General features: G+C 47.6%; 1 protein-coding gene across 1 annotated transcript in view; it reads right to left on the minus strand.

The window, feature by feature from the left end:
• CRISPLD2 (cysteine rich secretory protein LCCL domain containing 2) overlaps positions 1-5,167 on the minus strand; it is a 39,239-nt gene extending 34,072 nt beyond the window's left edge. Inside the window, exon 1 of the mRNA XM_090062732.1 lies at positions 4,850-5,167. The gene's annotated coding sequence lies outside the window, so the exon portion shown is untranslated. The remainder of the gene's footprint in view (positions 1-4,849) is intronic.
• Positions 5,168-9,122: the final 3,955 nt, after the last annotated feature.

The following is a 9,122-nucleotide window of genomic DNA, read 5'->3' on the forward strand; positions in this document are numbered from 1 at the left end:
TTTCCATATTCACGCTGCAGAACAAAGCTGATAGGACTATCGTATTCCCAAGGCCATGCTTGCAATCAAAGGACATTTCATGTTACATGTCTGGGAGGAAGAGGAAAGCAAAATGAACTCCCGTATGGAGAACAGCAAGTGACCTGCAACCTGGGATCACAGCTGCTCTTCAACCAGAGGTTTTCAGCGTGCTCACTCCAGGGGACATCTCTCCTTCAGTGCCCTTTAGCCTGAACTTTTAAGCCTCCTCTTGCACAGTAGCTGTATGGACCCGAACAAGCCCTCTGAGTTTGCTTTGAATGACGCATTTCGGGAGATTTTGCTATTTTAAATCAAAGGCTCTCTGACAAGCCCCGTGCTAGCTATGCTATTGTAGCCTCCAGGTCTTAAAGCATGGGAGCTTCCAGCATCTAAGGTGCTGTCAAACATATTTGCAACAAAGGATTTCTGCCTTCTGCCATGTTACGCCTACAAAATGTCCATAGGCGACAGCAGAATTGCTTTGGGGGTAGGGAAAACATGAAGCGTGCTATACATTTGTAACCAGAAGGTCTGTTTCTTTTCCAGTACAAATGCAAACGGAGCTCAGCAAGACAGTCGCCATGCAGGCAGCTGATAAGGAGGGATGAAATCATGCTAATAAGGCCGGATCGTGATGCCAATAATTAGGTCCAGAGGCGCTTAGCATGCCCGACACCAGTCAAAGTCAGCGAGAACTCCTGGGAATCGAGCCTGGCGGTCCGTGCTGTCCTTGCCCCCGTGTGCAGCGCCTAGCACATTGCCTAGATCCCTGATGGAGGCATCTCAGTGCTACTGGAAATATAAATGCATAACCGGCAGCCCAACTTCCAAGGCTAAGCACTTGGCCTGCATTTCGATGAAGCTAGGAAGGAATTTCATTTAATAAGCTCATAAAAAGGAAGTGCCTTTGAATGACTTCACTGAGTGCATAGCCTTGCTTTAAAGGGCAACTGTACCACACAAGCATCTTCCCTATTCAGTGCCTTAGTGGCCAGATAGCTGATGCCGGGTAACAGCAAAGCATGCCCTTGCTAGTCTCAAAGGCACGGCTCGCAGCTGCTGGGGGGACAAATGTTGTCTTAACCTCCTCCTTTTCTCAGCATTGTTTGCTAGCAAGTCCCTCCAGAAAGCAAGAGCCTAAAACGGACTTCACTGGCTACGGGAGGGTGAGAGGGGAGGTGAAAAGAAGGCTGAGCTGTTACTTTTGTAGACTGTCTGACCCAATTCAGGGAAAAATTCATACTTTCAGACACTTCTCCAAGCATTTATAAATAGAGGCAGTGCCACGGGCATTGACAAGGCCACCATTTATTATGAGCACTTTTAAAGGCTGCCCACTCCTTAGGTATGGTGGGCAGACACAGACAGCTAACATATGCTGCAGCTGGAATCGCTCCCTTCTCTAAATAGGGGCCCAGTCTACCGCACGCTGGAAACAAACAGTGAAGTTACAGAAGGAGCAGAGCCTAAAAATCAGCTGTAACATTTGTCAGCGGAGAGACATACCCAGCGTGTTACTATGCAATGGAGTCAACATGTCAAGCCTTCAGCAGGCTTGGCTACTTCACTCCAGGCTTTTTTCAGCAGCTTGTCCCTACCGGGTAACAGATGGCTCATTATTTCTGACAACGTCCTCTCCTGCATCTTGCTTATGAATTGAGAGCATTATCCCTTTCCCCGGTCGAACCTCTGTGAAATAGTCTTGCCTTTAAAGTCGGTGGATGGGGTATTCGCTTCTACTCCCTGCTCCGCTCCTTCCCTTACAGAGGTTGGGGGGTCTTGATAAATACTACCCATTGCATCCTTCGTGAATGCCCATCCGCAGGAGCATTCATCTCATTTAAAAAAGGGGTGAGTTCTTGGCACTAGTTGCAACGGGACTCCTCTCTGGCCCACCCTACTTTCTTCTGTAAAGGAAAGAAGTGAATGTCCCACCTATCCACCCACCTAAGGCAGGCTCACTCTGATGAGCGGAAACAGAGGATGCACACATGCTGAGCGCTGCTGTTGCCATTTTATAAATGCGGTGACCAAAAACAAGGAGCTAGGGGACCGTACATCCCCCAAATTGCCTGATTTAGGATGCCTTGGGTTCTGGTTTGTTTGCATCGCCAAAACATCAGGCCTCCATTGTCTTCAGCTGGATACCCAAAAATGCAAGGTGCACACAGTCAATGGCCCGTTTTGACAATGCAGGCCCCTGGCTTATGGTGAGGTACTTGGAGACTTCTGGCCCTGAGCTTTTGCCCAGCTGACCACACCTCTCTGTACGGCATGAAATAATGGAAGGCCAGTAGGCTTGAAATAATAGGCATGAAAACTGGCATGAAATAATAGGAGAAGCAGCTAAGATTTCAACTGAACTCCCCTGCGGCTCACACTGCTACCCACGATGCCTCGAGACTTCATGCTCCCAGATGTCACCTGGACTCGAATAGGACAGAGCAGTGACTGTCCAAAAGAGGCATCCTTCTACTGTGAACAGCCTGGGAAGTACTTCATGCCTTACAATTCCCCGCAGATGGAAGTTGTTTTAGATCTGGTACAAGCTACTTGCAAACATGGAGCTTCGGGCTAGGCCAATATGATTCAACTCGTCTCATTTCTGGTCACCAACAGTGGCTGGATTATGGCCAAATAAGCCATAATCTGGCACATCCAGAAATCGTATTGATGCCAGTAAGGAACAGAGTGGGCAAAGAGTGGAGAATCAAGCTTGCAGTTGGGCTTTAACTTCCCCCAAATGAAGCTCCTCTTCACAAAGCCCCCGCTCAGCTAAGCACCAAGACCCCGTGCATATGATCTCGCCAGCCTCAGTGCCCTGCAGAACTGGAGCTCCAGATGTTCTCCAGGCTGCACACGGTGCCAGCTCCCCCATTGTGAAACCCTTTATAACGAAGGCTGCTTTGAAAGGACCTCGACACTTCTGCAAGACGCTCCCACTGGATAGGCAGCTGAATACACTTTGCTTTTGTTTGAGGGGGCTCAGGGAAGCGTTCCTGGGGCCTTGTTTGAAATGCATCAAGGCTAATGGTATCAATGCCATGTTCACATCTGGAACAGATCAGAAAGCAGTGAGTCGGCAGAAACTGACTCCTGAATGTCCAGACATGAAGGCTTCTCATGCAAAATATATTATAACTGGAGACAAAGGAAAGTCATTATTTTTCCTGAGATCTGAGGAAGTCAAATTCAAATGGGCTTTCAAAAGCTTATTTATAGAAAGCTATTTCCTCCACTAATGCAAGTCTTCTGATTTCACCGAGAGCTGAAAACCTACCACTCAAGGCACAGCCTTTCTGGGTGGAATAGATGCCCTCTCCAGGGCATAATACTTGATGTCTATTGACCACAAGTGCATGAGTTAAATTACCAGGTTAGGACGGGTTGCTTATCCATGATGATATACATCCACGTTACATTAACATGTGTTGCTATATTGTGCAAAGCAGGCAGTGAAGTAATTGAAATTCAAGCCTTCACCTAGCACAACTTCAAAACCAGCCTACCAGAGCTGTTAATCCTCACGGATGAATTCCAGCATTGCACTTGCTGCATATTCTGGGTATATAGCCTTGGCTGTCACTTTTAACCAACACAGGCATATTTACGGCTTAGAAAGGTGTGGAGGTTTCCCTTTCCAAAAAGGAAAATACCAAGTGAAATTACAAATCCTGCAACTCAGAGCATCTGTACAACCCAACACGAAACCTCCCCACCTGCAAATTCCTGGAGTAAACATCTGGATATATCATCATCATCACTGTGCATTATTCTATACTGATATGATGACAGAACAAGAAGTAATGGCTTCAAGTTGCAGCAAAGGAAGTTGAGGTTAGATATTAAGAAACACTCTCTCACTAGGAGGGTAGTAAAACACTGAGACAGGTTACCCAGAGAAGTTGTGGAGTCTCTGTCCTTCTAGGTTTTGAACACCTACCTAGACAAAGCTTTGGGATTATCTCCTTGGGGGTGGTGCTGCCTTGCGCAGGGGGCTGGACTAGATCAGCATTTCTCAACCCATGGGTTACAAGAATATATGACAGGGTTGCAAACACACTTTTAAAATGGATCAACAAAACTTGAAAAAATGGTTTCTCCTTTAAAGGAGACAAATGTGGGAAACGGTGGCTTTTCCCTTACAGGAGGGCAGAGCTCCAGCCTGCAAGGGGCTGCCTGGGGCCACCCCGTGCCCCACACACCCACCCCCTTCCCCGCACACTGCAGGGCTGGGTCAGGACTGACCATCAAAGTTTACAAATGGGTCCCGGTACAAAAAAAGGGTGACAACCACTGGACCAGATGTGAGCTTCTGAAGTCCCTTCCGACCCTCATCCTCTTTGATTCTACGTTAATGTAGTAATGTAGTTAATGTAGTATAGTATAGCACGGTAAAGTATAGTACCCACTCCAGTGCAATACTGGACAAGGTAGCTACCTCAAACCATGCTAAGAAACACCTCCTAACTATGCCAGGACCCCAAGGTGCTGCCGAATTCATTCAGTTGGCTACCTGTATATTAAAAAAAGTGTAAAAGGATGACTACGTGATTGGTTAGATGCTTCAGCAAATGACCAATCAACAGCGAGTGATTGCTACAGCCTCCAGTAGACGCTAAGAGGTGGACAACTTGCTGGTGGGTTTCTAGCCCTCTATTATACCACCCAGATCCATGGCAGGGTTAGGGCAGCTACTAATCCTGCAGGAGCTATTTATATCACTAGTGTGAGCCACAGAGAGGTTATTCAGTGATGTCTGAGCAACACAACACCGAGCTGGGGCTGGGGCACACGCTGCCAACCACACACACAACCCTCCACTTACCTCTGTGAGTCCCCGAGAAGTTGTGGCTCCTGCCTGGGGAGGAGATGGGGGGAAGATCTCTCAAAGCTGGAGAGAGGATCAGCAAAGGACCCAGTGGAGGCAATGAATGCTGTGGTCTCAGCAGTTGCTACTGATCCCCGTGGAGCTCCCCCCAGGGTATTTATACCCTTCAGCCAAGCAAGGCAGAGAGCTCTTGGCAGCCGCTGCTTCTTTGCTGATGAAATGAGAAGGAAAGGAAAAAAAAAATTAATCTTGAGCAGCAGCGAGAGAGGCAGCGCTCCCGGGCTGTGGGCAAGAGGCACTGTGGATCCAGGGCTGCTCCACGCCGTAATATAATATCCCAAAGGGGGGAGGGTGCAAGGGGAGGGGGCTGAGGGAGGAGACGGGGGGGGGAAAGGAGCGGTGGGGTGGGGGAGGGAATAATTGCAACCAAATGATCAGGCACCAAGTCCTCCGCACAGCCTAAGGTGCTGGGAGGCTGCAGGAGGAGTGCACAAAGCCCCTTGTGCCAGCTGCCAAGGGAGTTTGGGTGCCAGCCTGAAGCTGAAGCATCCGAGCCTGCAAGCAGCTCCCGGGAGAGGAGGGTCAAAGGCAAAGCTTGGGCTGAGATGCAAAGGGGACCAGACTGGGGATGCAGGGGAAGCCTTGCCAGGAAGGGAAGCAGCTCGTTTACCACCCCCGCCACACACACTCATCTGGGGCATAGGATTTTTGCAGGGCCCTATGCCACCCCCACCCACTGCAGGTTGCTCTGCAAACCCCCCAGGGCTAGGAGGACTCGGGGGTGGGTGGCGATCAGCAGGGGCGCAGCTGCCCTCCCCTGGGACAGGCTGGGGATGGGGCTCGAGCTGGCAGAGCACAGCTCCTTCCACCACCCAGGCACAAAGGGGGGAGCTGGGGCATTTGCAGACAGCCCAGTTTGCAGCTTTTGCCCTTACAGACCAACTCTGCAGGACCCCTTGCTTCACACCCATGTCCTTCCCAGCCTGCCGCCCCAACCCCCTCTCCCCTCCACCAGCCACCCCCTCCTCTCCGAGCCCAGTCACTGTCAACCTCTTAGAGGCAGGGAAAATACAGCCTTGGCCTCCCCTCCTTTCTTGACTCCAAACTATAACAGCAGTTCATCTGTTGCAAAACTCAGGGTGGGATGTTTTAACACCTGGGATTCCCATTTGAAGCCTCCGGGTTTATCACGCGAATCAGGTTTGCACCCTGAGCCGTGCTAGCAAGAGCCCGGCACCCTTGATAGGATCTCTAGGCAGCGCAGGGTGCTGTAGCGCCCTTGTTGAGGATCACTAAGCCACATTTCCCTCTTTCAGAGCTTGGCTGGTGAAGACATCACAGTATTGCGTTTGCAGCCACTTTTGGTCGCCGGCAGCTGTTCACGAATTGTTGAAGCAAGGTAAAAAGAAGTGGCTGGGGCAGAAGAGAACCTGAAAGACTTTTTTTAAAAAAAAATTTTCCTTAAATAAAAGCCAGTGTTAAGAAGAGTGAATCTAATGCACCACAATTCACTGGTTGAATGGAGCTCCTTAGGTAGTTAGCTCCTTCGTTATGAAAGGGCATTCACGATCAAAGGCGAGGGGAGCGAGGTTGTGTGCACACCAGTACAACCACAAATCCACCCAAAGGAGAAGCAGCTCAAGCCTTGGCAAACAGGCTGTGCATTTTCCTACGCCAAGTCCTTGAAAGAGCATGAAGTCATTCTTTTAAGCTGCAAGATGATGAGATGCTTATTCCTTCGAGCAGGAGAGAATCCAGTCTTTGCTGCTTACAAGAACGAAACGCACTCGGTGTAACGGGGCATGCAAATGGGTGCAAATCAGCACCACACTTCTCTTGTCTTGTGGCATTGTAGAAATGCCATCAGCATAAATAATGAATAAGGTCTTTGCTTTTACCCAGTTTTATCTTATAGCTTCCCAGGGTCAAACAACTACATGCCTGTCAAATAGTGATCCGAACCGATATCTCTAATTATCCAGTCTTTCTTTTTCACCATTTCCTCGTGTTAATTTTTTTTTTTTTTTGGAAGAATGCCTCGAAAAACGTGTGCACTCTCTGTTCAGAGCTGGACATCTGTGGCTCTTCGTCATAGGCATTACAGAAATCCTTGGGCATGGTTTCCAAACTGCACAGTTTTTTTAAATAAATCAAATCCTCCCTGAAGTTTCATTAACCATGTTCTTTGGGACAAGCTTGCCATAAAACACTCCATCTTCTAAGGAAGATCTAAGCCGCAGGTCGTGGTACGTCTGCCATCTCTTCCATCGTGTCAGGCTGATCCTGCCGCCTGTATTTGCATTACATGTCTATTAGTTGCAACAAGACTTGCACATGAAAATAGATAGCACATGGTATGCTCAGGCAGGGCCAACAGCTCTAGATTGCTTATCAATATTCAGTGGGGCTGAAAGACCCAAGTCCCTTCAATACCTTTGAAAATCCCAGCCTGGTTGAAAATACTCAGGTGCTAGCATGGGTAAGGGCCATATAAAAACCATATAAAACCTACAGTGGCACACAAGTGACCAGTCACTTTGAGTTCATAGGTCTGCATCTTTCCCAAATTATTTTTCGTGCTCTATCAGTTCTTTCAGGACTGCTGCATTAGTTATGCCTGCAGAATAGTCCTTTCATCAGCTCAACGGCACCAGGCCTACTGACCGCTTTAATGTCTCCCCTAGAGCGACAGTCACTGTGAATCATCCAAATCCTGACACACAACCGTCCCAAAATGTTACCGTCGCTGAATACCAGTCTCATAAGTGGTGCAAACCGCACACAGCTCGGGTGCACTGAGTCATGTCTTGAAAAACGTGCGCTCTATGGGTATTACGAGAAGGTTGTATTAGTTCGTTCAAACACCACGAACTGCATTCAAATGATTTCCAGACCCAGGGGGAACCTGATCTTTTGCAGTTCTCACACATTCCTGCTTGAAATGATCCCTTTAAGGTGATTCAGGCCAACTTCCTCAACATTGCTGATGCCTTAAGGGATCATTTCTACACCACTAATGGCATTGGACAAATCCAGATGCTAGATTCAGGTAGAGGCCACTGAAATCATGGCTTGTGTCCTCTGGGCCAGCTTCAGTCCCAGATAGATCACTGTATCACCTAAATCCTTGCAAAACTATTGCACTATAGGGGGAAGGTTGGATGGATATAGATTCAGCAGATTAAATGCATCCTTGGTGAAAGCTCATTGAAGTCAATGGTGGAAAAGCCCTGAAGTCCATGTACTCATACACACACACGCACACGTCTCATCCACTTTGCCTTTTGACACAGGGTCAGTGAGAGGGATCAGAGAAAGGTGGCGACTTACTGGACTTCAGTAAGTTTCATGAGTGTGATTCTTCCCAAGAGTTTGAATTACTCGAAGCACTTCCTTTGCTCTTGTTAAACGTGACAGGTCTGTGGCTAAAAAAAAATAAGTGGGGGGGGCAGAAATACAGTCAGTCATTTTACTTAATATTTTGCTTTTCATATTTTACTTAATACTCCTCGAACCTGGAATTCTGCATTACAATACATCCCTTCCGCTGCACTGTTACTCACTCCAGGGTAAGAGCGATTGTGTTGGGTGTTGGTGAATAAAAATGACTCGCTTAATTTTGTCTTGATTCAGCTGTTCCAGGTCCTACATTCAGCCCATGCCAAAACAATCAGAAATTTCTTTTAACCAGTTCACCTCATAGTTATTACCAACTTGATTATAACTTCTTGAGTTTATATGTGGTGAAAGCCACATGAAGGGACTGAATATGCCAACATAGATTATAAGAGAAACCTTTTTTATGTAGCAAGCAGCGAACAGAGCTAAAGATGGGTTTCAGCATTTTAATTCGATGTGCAGACAGCACGTCTTGATTTTAGACACTAATAGAATTGCCCTCCATCTGATTCAAATATTAGCTGGCACAGGAGGCTCACGTGGGTAGGGCAAGGAGATGGATTATCAGTTCAAACCAGGGGTAACCACTCTGTCTTATTTCCATTATAATAACTAGGGAGTCCCAGAAACAACTCAGGATTCCCAGTGCTAAGAACCATACAAATAACCAACAAAGGCAGTATATCTTCACTAGGCAGCTTGTATCATTTTGCGGGGTTGGACTGGATGATCTCTGGAGGTCCCTTTCAGCCCTACTTCTCCATGATGCTACACTTGATCCGAGTCTTCAGTACACGTTAACCCTTCCCAAATATTAAGCATAGGCCCCCTAGGTTATTATATTAAGCATATATCTATTTGCTTTTTTAAA

The sequence above is a fragment of the Crocodylus siamensis genome, chromosome 9 (assembly GCF_052110815.1).
Source record: "Crocodylus siamensis isolate JL-2025a chromosome 9, ASM5211081v1, whole genome shotgun sequence".
Lineage (NCBI taxonomy): Eukaryota > Metazoa > Chordata > Crocodylia > Crocodylidae > Crocodylus > Crocodylus siamensis.